We start from the raw sequence: 20,953 nt of genomic DNA, 5'->3' as shown, positions 1-20,953 counted from the left end.
GAGCATTAGTCTAAAATCAATAGACAATAGACTGTGAACGTGGAGAGCAAATGTTCCCGGCTGCTAGGAAAATTCATAAATGTCATCACTAGAAGCCGCCTCCTGTGTGTGATGCATGTCAGGAATAATGACAGAAACTCCTTTTAGGTACTAGGACCTCTAAATGTATCATATAAATTAATTCACAAGCTGATAGTCCTAGTAATAACAGATGAAACACTGAGGAGCCAGTATGACCTTTCTCACAAGCAACACTGACCTGAGGTGGAACATAAATTTAGATTGTGAGCCCCAACGGGGACAGTGTTGATAATGTTAATGTGTGCAAAACTGTAAAGCGCTGCGGAATATGTTGGCGCTATATAAAAAAATAAAGATTATTATTATATCTTCCTCTTGGTACGCTTGTCACTTGAACAGTTTTTGAAGGATCTCAGAAGGAGGTTGTTCCAAACAGCGTTGGACTGGAGCACCTTGAGCCCACCAGAGAAAATCATTCATGGGGCCGAATATGTAGTTACATAGAAGTAAATACAAGACCACCAATTGTGTGGTAAAACACGCTAATCAGGGTATAATATAAGGTTGTACACGTCTTCATTATGTAGCAGGGGTTGGGGTAGGCACCTCATAGAATAAAATGTCGCCCCCTGATAGAATATAATGTAGCCTCCCTCATAGAAAATAATGTAGCCTCCCTCATAGAATATAATGTAGCCCCCCTCATAGAATATAATGCAACCCTCTCTCATAGAATATAATGCAGCCCACCTCATAGAATATCATGCAGCATCCCACAAAATATAATGCAACCCCCTCATAAGGTATAATGCAGTCCCCACCATAGAATATAATGTAGCACCCTCATAGCATATAATGCAGACCCAACACAGAATATAATGCAGCCCTCCCATAGAGTATACTGTAGCCCCCTCATAGGGCATAATGCTGTCCCTCCATATAGTATGATGTAGCCCCCAGAATATAATGTAGTCCCCTGAGAATAATACAGCCCCACCATAGAGTATACTGAAGCCCCCTCATATAGTATGATGTAGCCCCCAAAATATAATGTAGTCCCCTGAGAGAATAAAGCAGTCCCCCCCACAGAGTATAATGCAGCCCCCCTCATAGAGTATAATGCAGCCCCTCTCCACCTCCATCATTTTTCTCCCCCTCCACCCCCCATCATTGTCCTCATCATCACCTCCATATTGCTTTCTCCCCCACACCCCAATCATTGCACATTCCACCACCTCAATCATTGCCTCTCACCCCACCACCACCATTGTCCTTTCCACCACTACCATCATTGTCCTTTACACCACAACCATCATTGCTTTCTCCCCCACCACCCCCATTTCAACACCTCCATTATTGCCTCCCCCACCACCATCATCGTCCTTTCCACAACAACCATCATTGCCTTCTTCCCCACCACCCCATCATTGCCGATTTCACCACCTCCATCATTGCCTCCTTCCCCACCAACCCCATCATCCCTCCCCACCACCCCATCATTGCCAATCTCCAATACACACACACAAACAGCATCACACCACTCTCTCACTCACACACAAAGCACCGCACCACATATACACACACACACACCACCGCACCACTCTCACACTCACACACAAAGCACCACATCACACCACATACACGCACGCAGACAAACACACAGCATTACCCACCTCTCGCAGCACATCCCAGCGTCCTGCTTCCTGCCTGGCAGCTTTGTCTGAAACAGCTGTGCACTGAATGGTGACATCATCCAGCTGTGCTGTCTCAGATAGGGAAGCGCAGGGCAGGAAGCAGGACGCCAGGAAGTGCTGTGAGACGTGAGTGGTGCTGTGTGTCTGTCTGCGTGCGTGTATGTGGTGCGTTGCTGTGCTTTGTGTGTGAGTGTGAGACAGTGGTGGTGGGGCTTTACATGTGGGCAGTAAAATGGTATTCACTCCTCTCCACGCCCATGGGGGCGTGGGAAAGCGTGAATATTCATTTCTCTTTAGCAGCGGGGACAGGTGTGGCTTCCTGTGACCCGCTGCTGCTCCACTGGTACAGGGCGGGTCCCCTTGACTCAGGGGCCCCATAGCCACTGGCTGGGGGCCCCTGGAGCAGTGGGGACCCTAGGCAGCTGCTGGCCAGTATGCCAGCAGATGTCAATGCCTGGGCCCACTGGAGAATCCTCCGAGTCTCCGGTGGGCCAGTATGACCCTGGTTCCAAATATCTTGGACAGCTAACCACTAATCTTCTGTGGATGTAGCCTTGCTGAAATCCGTTTGTTTTTTCATGTAACACCAGACATACTAGATTATGTGAAATCAGGGTTTTGTGTGGGCAAAATCATCATTTCCAAGACTCATTGTTTTTAATGACATTGGCAGGATGTTTGAGGTCGTTGTCTGGATGCAGAATAAATTTAGAGCCAATTATACGCCTCCGTGATGGTAATGTATTATGTATAAGTTTCTGCTTTCATTTCTCAGCATTGAGAACTCCATTAATCTTGACCAAATCTCCAACTTCATTTGCTGAAATGCAGCCACAAACTTGCAGAACATTCCACCTCACCGTTTTCAATGCTTCTGAAGACACTCATTATTATGCTACGCTCTAGCTCTCCTAGGAATAATTTACTTTTGTTACAGCCAGAGCCATATTTTTCTGCACCCCTGTTCCTATAATTTTGTACATAGTTAAAGGAAACCTGTCACAAGGTTTGGCCGATATATTCTAGAATGCTGTATATCTGCCCCCGACCCGACCTGAAAGAATTGAAAAATAACTTTTATTATACTTACCTGCGGGATGGTCAAGTTCGAAGGGTGTCGCTCTTTTTGGTCCGGCACCTCCCATCTTCATGCGATGCCATCATTCTTCTTACTTCATGTGGATGACGCATCCCAGTTTGCACACATTATCATCACTGTCCCGATGGGGCTCACAATCTAAATTCCCTATCAGTATGTCTTTGGAATGTGGGAGGAAACCGGGGTACCCAGAGGAAACCCACGCAAACACGGGGAGAACATACAAACTTCTTGTAGATGTTGTCCTTGGTGGGATTCGAACCCAGGACTCCAGCGCTGCAAGGCTGGCCACTGAGCCACCGTGCTGCCCGGTTCATGTATCATGTAATACCATCAGGGAGACGTCTGATTGTCTTCAAATTTATTTTGCAGCTAGACAATGACCCCAAACATCCAGCCAGTGTGATAAAGAACAAGGAGTCCTGGAAGTGATGATCTGGCCCCACAGAGACCTGTTCTCATATCATCTAATCTGAGTGGGATAACATGAAGAGACAGAAGGATATGCACAAGCCTCATACACAGTAGGTCTGGGGCAAGTTCTCCAAGATGTTAGAAGAAACCTCCTGCAGAGTTCTTTGTAAAACTTAGTGCAAGTGTATGTAGAAGACCTGATGAAGACAAAGTGTGGTCAATATGGATGAGCGAGCACGAAAATGCTTGGATGCTCGTTACTGGAACAGAGCAGTTCCTAATGCTTGGATGCTCATTTCAAGTAAAGAGTATAATGGGAAATCCAAGCATTCTTCTGGCAGACGCTACAAGGAGGTGAGGGGGCCGTGAAAATGTTGAAATGGATGGAAAAGCATGGGGAAGACCCGTGGAAGCATCTCTGATTTCCAGATTGCTGCTGAGAACAATAGTGTCACACTTTTACTACACTTTAAGGACTGACAATATAACTGTCATGGGGTTACCGCAACAGAGTGGAGCCAGAAGACTTCAGCATCTGGTTGCTTCTACTCTGCCACTGAGAAGCACTCCGGTGTATTAAACCTGCTTATTTCTTCCAGAAGAACAGGGGTTGTTACTGGGCCATGTTGGAAATCCCTATGTTCAGCTGTGCTCGGTTAGCCACTCCATTTCCCTATAAAATCTGGGCTCTATTACCAAGTTCTTGTCACAGTTAGCTTTTTGCTACTTGACAAAAGGAGGGAGAGAAGTTGGTATGAGAAAGAGAGCTGGAGGAGTTGTAAGCAACTGTTTGGTTAATACGCTTGATAAATCCGTATTCTTCCCTGTTTTGCTTTCTTCCCCTTCCTGCACTACCTGGAGGATTCCTCTGTTAAATGTGAGTGAATATTTTGTGTGTGTGTGGAGTTTTCATTTTCCCCTTGTCTTTGTTGCCCTGTTTGCCGAGTTGGTGTACTGCAGTGCACAGTAGCGCTCCCTTTTCCCTGGGTGGGGGAAGGGGACAGACGAAGGGCTGACTTAGGAGATAGGGCAAGGGCAGAGGCTGGTGTTTTTGCCATCTGAAGTATCCCGTGGAACAGGGCGAGCTAGGGAGCCCCCTAGTGTTAGGGCCAGGAAAGGAGCCCCTGGTCCCAGGTAACTTGTCAGCTGTGTCGTGACAAAAACATTCAAAATCAACAAGAAATTGGAGTTTACAGGAAAAAAAAGGAAACATTCTTTCCTGTATAATGACTTGTATGTAAGGCAAAATTTAAAAAGGATTTTAAAAAAATAATTTAAATAAACCAAATTTGGAATTTTCATTAAAACATTGGAAATTTGATTGTACATTATGAAGTAAGGAAGATCTGCCAAACATTTGATGGAAGAGAGACTCAGATACACATGGTATTAGACAAAAAGGAGGGCCTCATTCTGTTCAAATTGTCATGCAGTGGTACTCTTAGACTCATAAAGGCTATGCACTAAGTGCAAAGCCTGCCAAAAATTACAAGCAAAGTCATCCATACACCCTTGAAGGCACCAACTGGAGAGCCTCATAAAAAAAATTAAACCGTGTAGTTGTAGCACTTCTACACTCTTAAAGGCTATGCACACAGTGCCAAGCCATACAAAAATAAAGAGGGTCATCTATACAACCTTGAAGGCACCAACTGGAGTGCCTCATAAAAAAATAAGGAAAAGTAGTTGAGTCACTACTACACTCATAAAAGCTTTGCACACAGTGCAAAGCCAGGAAAAAACAGGAGGGTCATCCAGTCATCCATAGACCCTTAAAGGCAACAACTAGCGGGCCTCATTCAAGCACTGAAGTTTAAAAACACTTTGCAAGCTACTGTCATCTAGTGTTGTGGAAAAGTAGGGGCTAAGGCTACTTTCACACTTGCTTTTTTTTGCAGCGCGTTTTTCCCGCAAAAAAAACGCATGGAAAAAACGCATACAAATGCTGCGGTTTTTTTCAAGCATTTTTATGCGCATGCATGAAAAAAACGCAGCGTTTTTATGCGTTTGTAGTGCGTTTTTACCACGTTTGCATTTTTTTCCAACATTAGTTGGCCTCACCAAAAAAATCAAGATAGGGTTAGGATTAACACTAACCCAAACCATGACTTTACTAACCCTAACCCTTAACCAAACCATACTAACCCTAGCCCTTAACCAAACCATACTAACCCTAACCAAACCCTACTAACCCTAACCCCTAACTAACCCTAAACCCTAACCCTTAACCAAAACATACTAACCCAAACCCTAACCCCCCTTAACTAACCCTAACTCTAACCCAAACCCCTAATTTCCATTGTCTAGCTAATGGTCAACAAAAAACGCATGCGCAAAAAACCGCATACATGAGCATGCCAATGCGCACGTATGCGCCCCCATAGACTTACAATGGGTGTCTTGCTGTAAAAAAAAATGCATTGTGCGCGCATGCGCTTTTTGAGGCAAGTCGGACGCCCAAAAAATGCAACAGGATGCATTTTGTGCACCCGAGCGCACACCACAAAAAAACGCATGCGCGTAAAAACGCATACAAACACATGTGTATGCGCACTTTAGTGCATCCCATGCAAAATATAGGGAAAAAAGCGCATGCGTTTTTAGCGCTAAAATACAGCGCAAAAAAAACCGCAAGTGTGAAACCAGCCTAATCCAGGCTTTGTACATTTTTATCAGAGTGAGCCTGTCAGTACTTTCTGTTGACAGGCGAAAGCTCTTGTCTGTTATGACCCCCCAGGCAGCCCAAAAAACTCACTTAGACAAAATGATAGCGGCAGAGCAGCTCAACATCTCCAAGGCACAGCGAGACAACTCATGCCAGGTGTTAAGCTTTGAGATGAAATAGTTGAAGGTTGCAGAGGAATTAGGAAGTACACTTGTTTTGTTGGCCAAGTATTGCTTGATCATCTTTAAAAACTTTGCCCTCCTTATCAAAAATACATGGTCATCAGGGCCTGGATGCTGGGATGGTGTCATGAAATTGCCTCTGCTGTACCTGGTGTGTGTTTCGCTTGCCTCTCCTCCTTGTTTAGGAAGCTTGCCCCCTGCCACTCACTTTGTCTGATGGGAATATTTTCAAATATTTTCCACAATGGCCTTCTGGTATAGCACAATTTTAGCAGACCTCTCCACCTCAGGAAGGAGAGATGAAAGATACTCCTTGTAGCATGAGTCCAGTAGGGAGAACAGCCAGGATTCTTTTTTTTAGCCAAGATAAATATAATGTGAGGGTCACAGGAAAAGCAATGGTACATAAAGTTGGCTATTTGTGTCAAGCTCCCTACAGCCAATACTTTCCTGTCTCCACCATGACGGCTACACTACATCTCCTTCTCCATCTCTTCCTATTCATTCCCCCTCAACTCATCCACTAAGAAAGACCAGATGAAGTTTGTGTGTTTTGTGGGTACCAGCCTCTGTTGCGCTAGCAAAAAGCTTATGTTAGTCCTTCCCCTCCTCAGTAGAGATGAACAAATTTGTTCAGAAATATTCACCAATCTCAAATTCAGCACGGATGTTGCACATTTGGATTTGTGTTCGGATTCCTGAGCATTTTCTTCCAAATTGACAAAATTTGGCCAAGGTTCAGAAAATGATTGCATTTCCACTAATGCTTTTTTAAGTACTTTGGCTAGGATAGAGGTACTGTATGATGAGCAGGGAGAATATGTTTGAGGTGAGGGGGTGGGAAATGGTCAGAGGAACGGCGGGACTTATTTTTTTTTTAAATTTTTTTATGAACTTAATGTGTGAAGATTTCGGCAGCCAATCAGGGAGCAGAAACCATCTACAACATCCAAACACAAGAGCTTGTGTCATTGGCTGCCTACGTCGCATGTGTCTCTACATATAAAAAGCGGACATGTGGCTTCGGTGCCATTTTTGACTTTAACAGCATAGTGAGGCTGCTACTGCAACTAGTCAGATAGTTAGCTAGGCAGTTTATTCTCAGCTAGTTCAGATAGATAGGATCCTGTGTGAAATCAACCTTCCAGCATATAAATCTGGAGTGCTAATGCTGTGGTGCAGCCACAATTTGCCACTTCAATATATAAATTCTTTGTACTAATTGTGTGGTCCAGGCCACCAGTCCACATTTCAGCATCTACCGTATTTTTGGGACTAAGAAGCACCAGACCATAAGACACAACTAAGTTTTGGAGGAGGATAATAAAAAAAAAAATTGAAGCAAAATTGAGATCAATTCTGTATTAACATCCCCTACACTGGTATATATGTCCCCTCATTCCCATCCTGGTATACATGATCCCCTCATCCCCATCCTGGTATGCTTGGCCCCCTCATCCCCATCCTGGTATGCATGGCCCCCTCATCCCCATCCTGGTATGCACGGCCCTCTCATCCCCATCCTGGTATGCACGGCCCTCTCATCCCCATCCTGGTATGCATGGCCTCCTCATCCCCATCCTGGTATGCATGGCGTCCTCATCCCCATTCTGGTATGCATGGCTGTTGTGAACTCCCTTGATCTAACTTCTGAGTCGGGGCACCCTCTGGTGGTTACTGCGGGTAGTGGAGCTGGCCGGGTTGATAGAAGTCTGCCACCTGACGACGATGATTGGAAGTCAGGGGTTGCTGACTGAGAGTATTTAAGTGAGCAGGCTTCCCTCAGTTGTTGCTGGTGATTGTTTCTTCCTGTGCATTTTGAGGTCTGCAATCTGCTAAGTTACCAACCTTTCTGGTTTCCTGGTGGCCTAGCCTATTCCTGCCATCCTCCTCGTTGACCTATTCATAACACATGGACTCCTAATCTCCATCCTGATATGCATGACCTCCTCATCCCCATCCTGGTATGTTTGGCCTCCTCATCCCCATACTGGTATGCACGGCCCCCTCATCCCTATCCTGGTATGCATGACCATGAATGAGAAATTGAATCCAGACAATATTTTGAACTCATTTTGGAGTGTAATATACCACCAAAATGTAACACAAAGAACGTAATACTCTATAATACTCTATAGATGACAGATTGAATGAATAAAAATTTATCAACATTTTTTTGGAGTATTATATACCACCGTAATGCAACACTAAGCATGTTAAACTGTATGGATGACAATATAGTCAGTTTATTCACCCACCAAAAAAAGAATGTGGTCAAAAGCAACAGCTATATATTTAACAATAGACTGGAAAGCTCTAAGCCTCACCTATAGGCTGAATTGTGCTACTCTCCCTGCTCTGCTCCCTCGGCTAAATGCAGATTGTATCTGATACAAACAGCAAAGCAAGAAATTAGCCCTTACAAGTACTGTTAGTATGATGGTTCACCTTCAGCACCAGAATAAAAACTATAGGACTCTCCCTGCTCCTGCAACTTTCCCTAGGATAAATGCAGAATGTATTTCATACAAACAGGAAAGCAAACGATTAGCCTTTAGAAGGACTGTTAGTATGATGGCCCAGCAGGCCCGGATTGGTAATATAACCAACCGGGCATTTTCCCGCTGGGCCGCTTTCATGTGGGCCGCGGGCGGCAGCGCACGCTCATCTGGCCTGCTGCCGGCCCTCTGCGGGCACGGCGGTTATAGTTTCCAACCCTCCCGCACTGCAGGGAGATAAGCCGCCACGCCTCCCCACGCACCCCATCCTCGCCCTAGCTTGAGACCTCCCCCCCACTCACAGCATCGCTTGCCTGCTCCCTTCTCTGTACGCAGGACCTGTGATGAGGTCACAGGAGGGGAGAAGTCAGGAGTCACATGATCAGAAGCCTTTGTCCAGAGTCCAGACCCCTGATCATGTGACCCCTGATTCCGCCCCTCCTGTGACCTCATCACAGGTCCTGTGCGCTCAGCCTTGCCTCTTGGTGTCTGCCGGACTCTGCTGTGCTGGTTGTCATGGTGCTGGATGAGGTAAGTATGTGTGGGGTCAGGAGGGGTTTACAGGGTAGATGTAGCAGAGCGTGTGTGTACGAGGTGTACGGAGCCGAGCCGCGCGCGTACGAGGTGTACGGAGAGGAGCCGCGCGTGTACGAGGTGTACGGAGAGGAGCCGCGTGTGTGTACGAGGTGTACGGAGAGGAGCCGCGCGTATACGAGGTGTACGGAGAGGAGCCGTGTCTGTACGAGGTGTACAGAGAGGAGTCACGCGTGTACGAGGTGTACGGAGCAGAGCCGGATGTGTACGAGGTGTACGGAGAGGAGCCACGTGTGTACGAGGTGTACGGAGCGGAGCCATGTGTGTACGGGGTGTACGGAGAGGAGCCGTGTGTGTACGAGGTGTACGGAGCGGAGCCGTGTGTGTACGGGGTGTACGGAGAGGAGCCGTGTGTGTACGAGGTGTACGGACCGGAGCCATGTGTGTACAAGGTGTACGGAGCAGAGCCGCGTTTGTATGGGGTATACAGAGCGGAGCCATATGTGTACGGGATGTACGGAGCGGAGCCATGTGTGTACGAAGCATACAAAGCAGGCTTTTCCCACGGACACAGGAGTACACGGCGGAGCCCCAAGGAGCATTTTAAAACTCACACATGACGTTACACCGGAAGTGATGTGCTGGAAGCTGACCGGAAATTAGATAATTTCATGAGGAGATTGTGACGGAACTAGGAATGCTTCAGTTCCGTCACCATGTCCTCCTCTGACAGTGGGATCGCCTTGGAATCAGGGATGCCGGCTATGTGAGCGGATCATGATATGTCCTGCATTGGTAGGCTCAGGTGGGCACTACAATGGGAGCCGGGCTGCTATAGTATCTTTATAGAATCTTTCTTTATTTCTTTCTCTCTTTTTCTTTCTTTCTCTGTTCTTTCTTTCTCATTCTCTGTTCTGTCTTTCCCTCATTTTCTTTCTCTCTCTCTGTTCTTTTTTCTCTCTCTAATCTTTCTTTTTTCTTTCTCTCTCTCTGTTCTTTCTTTCTTTCCCCTCTTTCTTTTCCTTTCCTCTCTTTCTCTCTGTTCTTTCTTTTCTTTACTTCTTTCTTTCTCTCTCTGTCTCTCTCTGTTCTTTCTTCCCCTCTTTCTCTCTCTGTTCTTTCTTCTTTCTCTCTCTGTTCTTTCTTTCTCTCTCCGTTTTCTTTTTTCTCTCTCTCTGTTTTCTCTCTTCCTTAGTGCCAGTTATGCCCATAATGCCAGCCACTGTGCCCTCAGTACCAGTCAGTGTGATCAGCGGTGCTAAATGGGTGCGGTTGGGCGTGGACATGGGTGTGACTAGTTGCAAAATGGATGTGGCCGGGGCGTGGCCTAAAATTCGCCGCTGTCTTTCTCCCTCTTTCCCTTCTTCAAAAGTTGGGAGGTATGATAGGGGCGGCTATGACCAGGGGGTCTGGTTGCCAAATGGATAGTAGTTCTGCCAGGAATTCTGTCACCGTGCGTACAAAAGGGGACAGAGCTTTGGGAGGAGTACTGCAACTAAAAGCAATAAATAGGACTGAGCTGAAATACTGGGCACAGCTCTGTCTACATGTTATATAGTTGTGTTAGTCTCCTCTCACTTCTTGTAACCTACAAGTGTACAAAGATATTATATAGTCACCATGTGACTAGTGGGCCTGTGTAACTTCAAATGCCAGGGCTGAATTTTAGTCCCAGTCCGGCCCTGTGGCTCAGCATCAGCACCAGTATCACCACTAGAGGACTCTGATTAGTTAAACTTTGCACACACAGCCCTGGATAATCACTCTCTCCCTCCAATCAGAACTGTCCTTGAGTTGTGCAATGGTGTCAGTGAGCCAAGCGTGGTGGCGCTGATCCTTTTATAACTTTTGATGAGGTAATGTGGCTAGCCAATCACACTAATGCTACTACCAAAATGGCTATGGCATTACAGTCACTGGCAGGCAATCCCCGCATATTTGGCTCCTGTTATACAGCCAATAAGAGATTCAACCTTGAAATCCGGACACCAGACAATGCTTGTCAATTACTGAGAAGGTCCAAGAACCCAAATACTCAAGTGATATCAGAGTATCACCGAGCATGATCGCTCATCCCTAGAGTCATACAAGTGTTCATTCACTTTGCATTTTGTTAATTGATAAAAATAAACTATGAAATGTTTTGGTTTTGTAAATCATTCTCATCTGTAGTATTTTTCCAAACCTGCCTAAATCATTTGTACATTACTTTAAATGTCATCATACTGTATTTTGTGTATGGCTCTGTGTTCATCTGCATTCTGGCTTATTTTTAGAACAAATCCCCACATCTGTGATGGATCTGATGCACAACAGACACCAGCAGTGTCTGACTTGTCACACTGACTGGGATGGAAATTTAGCCCTGGCATCTGACAGCACACAGGCCCACTTGTAGTGGTGAATGTGGAATATGCTTGTGCCCTTGTGGGTTATGACTGATTTGGATATATGCGACATTTTCAAAATAAAAATTATTGTACACTGCACTTTATTATCTACAGACAAAACTAAATTGACATAATGTAGGATATAAATCTCCCTCTAGGAAAATGTTGATTTCTTTTGACTAGGGGGATGGACAGATTTGTAATAAAGAGCTCCATGGTTTTAAAAATGCTATGTTTGATAGTACCAGAAAAGTGATATAGATTCCTGACATCTCATGCATATGTTGCTTATTTTTTCTTGCAAATTTGAAGTAGTTTCATGCCTGGAGCAATTCAACTCTTTCAGTGCTTTTACCACATTTATCACTCTTTCTCAAGAACAGGAAAAAACTAATCGAAAACACAAGCAAAAATGTGGCAATATTGAAGTAAATAAAAATGTATTTTATGCAGCGTTTTTCCCGCCGAAGAAACATTTTTTGGTGCAGAAATGTCTGCAGCAAATACTTAAAGAAATTGTCCACTACTTGGACAACTCCCTGTAAGACCTCACGCTTGGCCCCAATAAAATATTAAAAAGCTTATACTCCCCTCTCATGCCGGTGCCGTTCCAGCACTTGCTGTCCCGGGGTTTCTGTGCAGCTGTTGTGACACGTGACCCCGCCGCCCAATCAAGGCTGGCGTCACTGTCTCTGCCTTTGACAAATTGGGCATGAATAGGAAGTCAGAGATCAGATGCACCTCAGACTTGGTCTACATGTTCAGTTCTACAGAAGATGGGGACAGTGACGCCAGCGTTGATTGGGCGCCGGGGTCACGTGTCACAAAAGCCGCACAGCAGTCCCAGGACCGCGAGTGCCGACACCGCAGGAATAAATCCAGAACGGAAGGTGAGTATAAGCTTTTTTATTGGTACCAAACATTTAGATCAAAAAGGGGTTGTCCTAGTAGTAGACAACCCCTTTAAGGTGTGCACTTACCCGTGAAGTATCATTATCAGTAAACATAGCAGACTATGGGCTGTTTGCTTTACCAGATACAGTGGGGAAAAATAGTTTTAAGTCAGCCACTAATTGTGCAAGTTCTCCTACTTAAAAACATGAGAGAGGCCTGTAATTGACATCATAGGTAGACCACAGCTATGAGAGTCAAAATGAGAAAACAAATCCAGAAAATCAACTTGTCTGATTTGGCAAGATTTATTTTTCAATTTATGGTGGAAAATAAGTATTTGGTCACCTAAAACATGCAAGATTTCTGGCTCTCACAGATCTGTAACTTCTTCTTTAAGAGGCTCCTCTGTCCTCCACTCATTACCTGTAGTAATGTCATCTGTTTGAACTTGTTATCAGTATAAAAGACACCTGTGCACAGCCTCAAACAGTCTGACTCCAAACTCCACTATGGTGAAGACCAAAGAGCTGCTGAAGGACACCAGAAACAAAATTGTAGCCCTGCACCAGGCTGGGAAGACTGAATCTGCAATAGGCAAGCAGCTTGGTGTGATGAAATCCAAAGTGTGCAACCAAAGTGTAGAAGAATAATGGCTGTAGTATTTATTTAGGGTAGCTGAAAAGTTCATTAAAACATTTAATAAATTAATAACCAATAGACCAATAAATTAATCATAATACTAAACCAATCCATCCAGAAAAATGGGCGATTTTCCCAAACGCCATGACTCAAAGAGGCATGCCCCCCCCAAAACGCCACAGCCATTTCTCAATCATAGATTAAAGATCCAAATGTCAAGGCCAATGTCAGAAAGATGAACAAAATCGCTCCTGTAAATGCCAGGGGTGAAACCCTCTAAGTCTATATGCCTGAAAGAAAAAACATTCAATAAAAACAAATTTCTCCATTCCTTTATTAATCCTCCTTCGAATTTTCTCCAAAATAATTAGTTTGGCCTAGACAAAACAGTCTGGGAACGATTTTTGAAAAAACAAAACAAGAGCTATTAAATTCCAACTTTAAAAAGGAGAGATCCATTCTCATTAAGGCAAGAAGATTTAGAATGTTTTCTCCCAGATTGTTCCCTCCTTAATGAACTATAATTAAGTCAGGAGTAGGCCATTTAAACACTAATTTCCTCAATTCTGGAATCAAATCCATCCATTTCATTACCCTGATGCTGTGTCAAAAGACCTGTATTGAAGAAGAACTACTGTAAATGAAAGGTTTTCAGTATAGGACCTCTGGCTTGTTCGCCTCTCAGCCCAGTGTATAAATGAATGTCTAACAATTCATACTAAAAGAGGACCTAGAAAAGCCAATATTAACAATTACTAGTCAAAGTTCTAGATGAACATACAGTTTAAATCTTCTAAATTCACATCTACCAATTCTCATAATTTTTTTTTTTCATCCCGTAAACCAACCCGGGAAGCTTCTGTCGCAGCTCCGATCCTGAAAGAGTGAGATGTAACCTTTAAATTCTCTTTCCATAGCTTAGTCAAGCATTTTTTTTTAGTACTGCCTTAAATTGACATATAGTGGCTGGCTCCTTATTGGAATAAACAAACAATGGGCCCTGGACTTTAGACCTCAATTCCAACCATTTTATAGCAGCTACGGGGCAAATGGCGGAATCTGAAATGGGGTCCAGTCTAATAGTTACGCCCCTCTCAAGCTGATCTGTCTTGGATTTCTTATAAATAAAAGGATATGTGAAACATTAAACGAGATATCAGAAATTAACAAACCCTAAGGTTTAGAGAAGGTTTTCTTTAAATAAACTAGTTCACCCACTCTAAGGCAATGTGCACACGCTGCGGTTTTTGCTGCGGTTCCGCTGCGGTTTTGGCCCTGCAGAACCGCAGCAGTTCCGCAGATATGGTACAGTACCATGTAACCCTATGGGTTTTCAAAACCGCAGTGCTCACGCTGCGTTTTTTTCCGCGCGGTTTTGCTGCGGTTTTTTTCCGCAGCATGTCAATTGTTTCTGCGGATTCTGCTGCGGTTTCACACCTTTACCATAGTAGAGGTGTGAAACTGCAGGGCAAAACCGCAGGTCACTTTACCTGCGGTTCCGTGGGAAAAAACCCGCAGGTGAATCTGCAGTGTGTGCACATAGCCTAAGACCAGCAAAAAGGCTTAACTAAAAGCTGAACTAAATAAGCATGCTTCGCTAACATTAATGCAGAATGAATTCAACACTAAGTAAAAGGTATTTTAATTAAGCAAAAGATATCGGACGGTGTGGCCCACAGCCACGGCCGCTATGTGGTCTGGCGCCACCCCCATCTCTCATTCAACTTATCGGCATCATAGATGCTGATGCAGTTGAAAGAAGTGATGGAGGAGAGAGCGTCAGACGCTTACTCCCCCTTTGCCTTTGACTCAGCAGGCGCACGATGACGTCACTTCATCGTGCGCCACGCTGTACCAGCAGTGGAACCGATGAAACCGGAGCAGCAGAGCCTGGAGCAGAATGGGGCTGCACTATACTGTGCGTGTCTGCATTATACTGTGTATTGGGAGAGCTGCGCCTGCACTATGCTGTGTGTTGGTGGGGAGCTGCACTGTACTGTGTGTTGGGGGGAGTTGCACTATACTGTATGTTGAGGGAGCTGCAATATGCTTTGTGTTGGGGAGCTGCACTATACTGTTTCTTGGAGAGCTGCACTATAATGTGTGTGTGGGAGAGCTGCACTATACTGTGTGTGTGGGAGAGCTGCACTATACTGTGTATGGGGGGAGCTGTGCCTGCACTGTACTGTGTGTTGGGGAGTTGCACTGTACTGTGTGTTGGGGAGCTGCACTATACTGTGTGTTGAGGGAGCTGCACTATACTTTTTGTTGGGTGATATGCACTATACTGTGTGTTGACAGAGCTGTTTATACTGTGTGTGGGGGGATCTGCACTTTACTGTGTATTGGTGAGCTGCGCCTGCACTATACTGTATGTTGGGGGAGCTGCACTATACTGTGTATTGGGGAGCTGTACCTGCGCTATACCATGTGTTGGGTGGAGCTGCATTATACTGTGTGTGTGGGAGCTGCACTATATTGTCTACTTGGGGAGCTGCGCCTGCACTATACTGTGTGTTGGGGGAGCAGCACTGTTCTGTGTGTGAGGGGAGCTCCACAATACTGTGTGTGGGAGCTGCACTATATTGTGGGAGGAGCTACACTATACTGTGTGTTGACAGAGCTGTTCTATACTGTGTGTGGGGGGATCTGCACTTTACTGTGTATTGGTGACCTGCACCTGCACTATACTGTACGTTGGGGGAGCTGCACTATACTGTGTATTGGGGAGCTGTACCTGCGCTATACCATGTGTTGGGTGGAGCTGCATTATACTGTGTGTGGGGGAGCTGCACTATACTGTCTATTTGGGGAGCTGCGCCTGCACTATACTGTGTGTTGGGGGAGCTGCACTGTTCTGTGTGTGAGGGGAGCTCCACAATACTGTGTGTGGGAGCTGCACTATATTGTGGGAGGAGCTACACTATACTGTGTGTGGGGGAGCTGCACTATACTGTGTGTGGACGAGCTGCAAGTTATTTAAAATGTTTGAATCAATATAGTTGGCTAATGTTTAAGTTAATAATTTTATACAGCCCCCGAATGCTATTATAAAATTCCAAATGGCCCTGGGCAGAAAAAAAAGTTCCCCACGCCTGGCCTAAACAATGGAACCCCCCCCCCCCACATGTGACACCATTTTGGAAACTAGACCCCCTAAGGAACTTATCTAGATGTGGTGACCACTTTGAACCCCCAAGTGCTTCAAAGAAGTTTATAAAGTAGAGCCATAAAGATAAAAAATCATATTTTTTTCATAAAACCTCCAATTTTTTATTTTCCCAAGGGTAACAGAAGAAATTGGACCCCAAAAGTTATTTTGCAAAATGTCCTGAGTACGCGGATACCCCATATGTGGGCGTAAACCACTGTTTGGGCTCATGGCAGAGCTCAGAAGGGAAGGAGCTCAGAAGGGAAGGAGTGCTACATTTTACTGTTATGGTTTGCAGGTGCCATGTCTCACTGGGAGAGCCCATGAGGTGCCAAAACAGCAGAACACCCCATAAGTGACCCCATTTTACGAACTACACCTCTCAATGAATTCATCTAGCGGTGCACTGATCATATTGACACCATGGGTGTGTCACAGAATTTTATACAATTGGGCAGTGAAGACAAAATAACTACATTTTTACCACCAATGTTTTGTTTTAGCCAAAGATATTACATTTTCACACAAGAAGGGAGTAAACATGGCAACAAAATTTGAGGCACAATATCTACTGAGCATGGCAATACCCCATGTGTGGCTGTATAGTGCTACTTGGCCATGCGGAGAGACTCTGGAGGAACGGAGCACTATTTGCCTATTCAAGTGAATGGGTCTGTGCACATGTCAGTGTGTTTCCACGGACCATGTGTCCGTGGGCAAAACACGCTGACATGTCCGTTTTTTAATGTCAGCACGGGCCATAAAACGTCCCGCACACATGCATACAAATAAAACACATTGATGTCATCCATCGGCGCCGGGGAAGAAGCGTTACAATAATGCCCCAGTCACACACAACGTCTAAAAAAAAAAAAAAAAAAAAAAAAAAATCGGTCCTTTTTCACAGACGAGAATCGCACAAATGTTTCATGAACTGTGAGCTGTATGTCATCCGTGTGCAATGCGAGGATGCGATTTTCTCGCATCTAAGCATCCGTGTGACATCCATTTTGCATCTGTATGGCGAGATTTTCTCGCCGGCTAGCAAAATGGACATATAATGGATCCCAATGACAGGTTAAAACACAAATGCAAGAACAGATATATACACACCACATAGAATGCATTATATATATATATATATATATATAAAAATATATATACACACACACACATACAGTGCCTTGCGAAAGTATTCGACCCCCTGGAACTTTTAACCCTTTTCCCACATATCACACTTCAAACATAAAGATACCAAATGTAAATTTTTGGTGAAGAATCAACAACAAGTGGGACACAATTGTGAAGCTGAACGAAATTTATTGGTTATTTTAAATTTTTGTGGAAAGTCAAAAACTGAAAAGTGGGGCGTGCAATATTATTCAGTCCCTTTACTTTCAGTGCAGCAAACTCACTCCAGAAGATCATTGTGGATCTCTGAATGATCCAATGTTGTCCTAAATGACTAATGATGATAAATATAATCCACCTGTGTGTAATCAAGTCTCCGTATAAATGCACCTGCTCTGTGATAGTCTCAGGGTTCTGTTTGAAGCACAGAGAGCATCATGAAGACCAAGGAACACAACAGGCCGGTCCGTGATACTGTTGTGGAGAAGTTTAAAGCTGGGTTTACAACAGGGACAGGTGCTAATTCTACTGGCCCGGCTGTAAACCTCTGCAGAATGAATGAAATCATGTCTGCGCAGGCTCCCCGGCTGACCCGGGATCAACTCATAAGCGTGGGAAAGTTTCTGAACTTTTTCCCACACCACTGAGTTCACCTCAGGTCAGCTGGGGATTCCGCACAGCCTCAGTGACGTCTGCAGTAGTCAGTGATGAAAAAGAGGAAAGGATCCATGCATAAATAGGCGCACACCCAAAAGTAGACATACTTTATATACATACAAATATGTGTATAGGTATATTGACATTTTATTAGTAGACAAAAAGACCTCGAAAAAAAATTAAAAAAGACAAAACACATCACTATAAGTCCCATGGAACAACAATATGTCAAAATAGAGTACTACATAGAAAAAGATATATACTGTACATATGGGAAAACAGTCCCTAGAAAATAGCAGTGTATGTAAACAGTCTCCTAATGCATGAGTATAATGCCGACCTGGGCGTCCCCAGGGGGCTGTGAGGAGAGGAACCCTGTATAAAGCATCAGAAAGCCCATAGAGTGCTATGGGAAAGAAAAAATATGTTTGGAAAGATGTCCATAAAGCGAAGGGATGTCTCCCTAAAGTGCAGAGACAAAAGTAAACTGCAATAGAGATAACGCCAACAGATAAATGAAGGCTCAAATAGCCAGCCAGTCACCAAACAGAGCAATCCATATCAAAGACATCAGGACAAAGGAGCAATGGTCCGGGGACAAAAGTGATGTGGGGAGCCCCACGCGTATCGCTGCTAGCTGAAGTTCCCCTGACGAAGCTGTTGGCGTTATCTCCATTGCAGGTCGGCATTATACTCATGCATTAGGAGACTGTTTACATACACTGCTATTTTCTAGGAACGGTTTTCCCACATGTATATATCTTTTTCTATGTGGTACCTTATTTTGACATACAGTATTGTTGTTCCATGGGCAGAGGCGTAGGTAGGGTTTTGGTTCGGGGGGGGGGGGGGGCGAAACTTCTGAGTGGGCCCCTACCTGGGTAACTTTGATTACAACTCAGTGACGTCCCCTAATACTGGATGTAGGAGATGACTGCGCTGTTACTGAAAATAATCCTTATATAAAGACCAATACTGATATTACTGCCATATGGTCAGTGGTAAATACCAGTCCTACAGAACATATAAGTGATTACTGCACAGTTATAGTTGGTGTCTTACCGCTGACGATCTTTCTGATGGAATCGTTCACTTTTCACGTCTTTCCCATCTGGCCCAGACCGACATGACAACGCCTCCAGCCAGGACTCTGCTACAGAGAATACAACAACAACACGTTTCACATCTCGTATTCCAGCCCCATCACCGTCTATCTACAACCTGCACAAACCCCTCATCCTGCTGATACCCCAATGTTGAGCCGCTGCTGCCGTATGTGTCCCTATTACTGCACTTGATACCCCAATACTGAGCCTCTGCTGCCGTATGTGTCCCTATTACTGCACCTGATACCCCAATACTGAGCCTCTGCTGCTGCCGTATGTGTCCCTATTACTGCACCTGATACCCCAATACTGTGCCTCTGCTGTATGTGTCCCTATTACTGCAGCTGATACCCCAATGCTGAGCCACTGCTGCCGTATGTGTCCTTATTACTGCACCTGATACCACAATACTGAGCCGCTGCTGCCGTATGTGTCCCTATTACTGCACTTGATACCCCAATGCTGAGCCGCTGCTGCCGCATGTGTCCCTATTACTGCACTTGATACCCCAATACTGAGCTGCTGCTGCCGCATGTGTCCCTATTACTTCACTTGATACCCCAATGCTCAGCTGCTGCTGCCGCATGTGTCCCTATTACTGCACTTGATACCCCAATACTGTGCCGCTGCTGCCGCATGTGTGCCTATTACTGCACCTGATACCCCTATACACACATGGCTCTGCTCCGCACCCCCTATAAACACACGGCTCCGCTCCGTACACCTTGTACACATGTGCCTCTGCTCCGTACACACGCTGTACACGCCCGCCTCTGCTCCGTACACACATGGCTCCACTCCGTACACCTTGTACACACATGGCTCTGCTCCGTACATGCTGTACACATGCGGCTCTGCTCCGTACACACGCGGCTCCGCTCCATACACCTTGTACACATGCGGCTCCGCTCCATATACCTCGTACACATACGGCTCCACTCCGTACACCTTGCACACACGGCTCCGCTCCGTACACCCCGTACACTCACGGCTCTGCCCCGTACACCCTGTACACACATGGCTCTGCTCCGTACACCTTGTACACAAACGGCTCCACTCACCCCATACACACGCAGCTCGGCTCCTCTGTACACCTCATATATGCATATCTCTGCTCCGTACACCTTCTACACACACGGCTCCGCTCTATACACCTCATACACACACAGCTCTGCTACATCCACCCTGTAAACCCCTCCTGACCCCACACGGAAACTTCACTTCATCCAGCACCATGACAACCAGCACAGCAGAGTCTTGCAACCACTGAAGCCCCTGATCATGTGACCCTTGACTCCACCCCTCCTGTGACCTCATCACAGGTCCTGTAGCCCAGGACGACTTTGCTGGATGTGAGGTGGGGGGCCCACTGCTGGCACCGGGGCCCCCCACCGCCCTCTCAGGGGCCCATAGCGGCTGGGCGGCAGAGTAGGGAGATCGATTCTCCCTACTCTGCCGCAGAATGTAACTGTACGGGCATGCTGTGCACGCCGATACAGTTACAGTAGTGTAGCTCCGGTGGGCTCCCTCAGAGTGCGGGGCCCGGGGCCACCGCTCCCTTTGCCCCCCCGGTAGCTACGCTACTGTCCATGGGACTTATAGTGATGTGTTTTGTCTTTTTTAAATAATTTTATTGTGGTCTTTTTGTCTACTGATAAAATTTCAATATATCTATACACATATTTGTATGTATATATGTCTACTTTTGGGTGTGCGCCTATATATGCATGGATCCTTTCCTCTTTTTCATTGCATGCAACTCTCTGTGCATTGTGCAGCACCCTGTACGTATTAGATTCTATTTTATATATACTCTTAAGTAGTGCTCCCTCTTTCTTTAATCTTCCACAGCAGTAGTCAGTGAGGCTGTGCGGAGTC

General features: G+C 45.4%; 1 protein-coding gene across 1 annotated transcript in view; it reads right to left on the bottom strand.

Annotated features, from left to right (window-relative positions):
- Positions 1-20,953, bottom strand: part of LOC141082912 (uncharacterized) — a 784,035-nt gene that overhangs the window by 194,572 nt on the left and 568,510 nt on the right. The window lies entirely within an intron of this gene.

Source organism: Dendrobates tinctorius, unplaced genomic scaffold (assembly GCF_039654945.1).
Source record: "Dendrobates tinctorius isolate UK_male_01 unplaced genomic scaffold, ASM3965494v1 ptg000019l, whole genome shotgun sequence".
Lineage (NCBI taxonomy): Eukaryota > Metazoa > Chordata > Amphibia > Anura > Dendrobatidae > Dendrobates > Dendrobates tinctorius.
The sequence above is the reverse complement of the archived record's forward strand: the minus strand, read 5'-3'. Positions and strand labels throughout refer to the sequence as shown.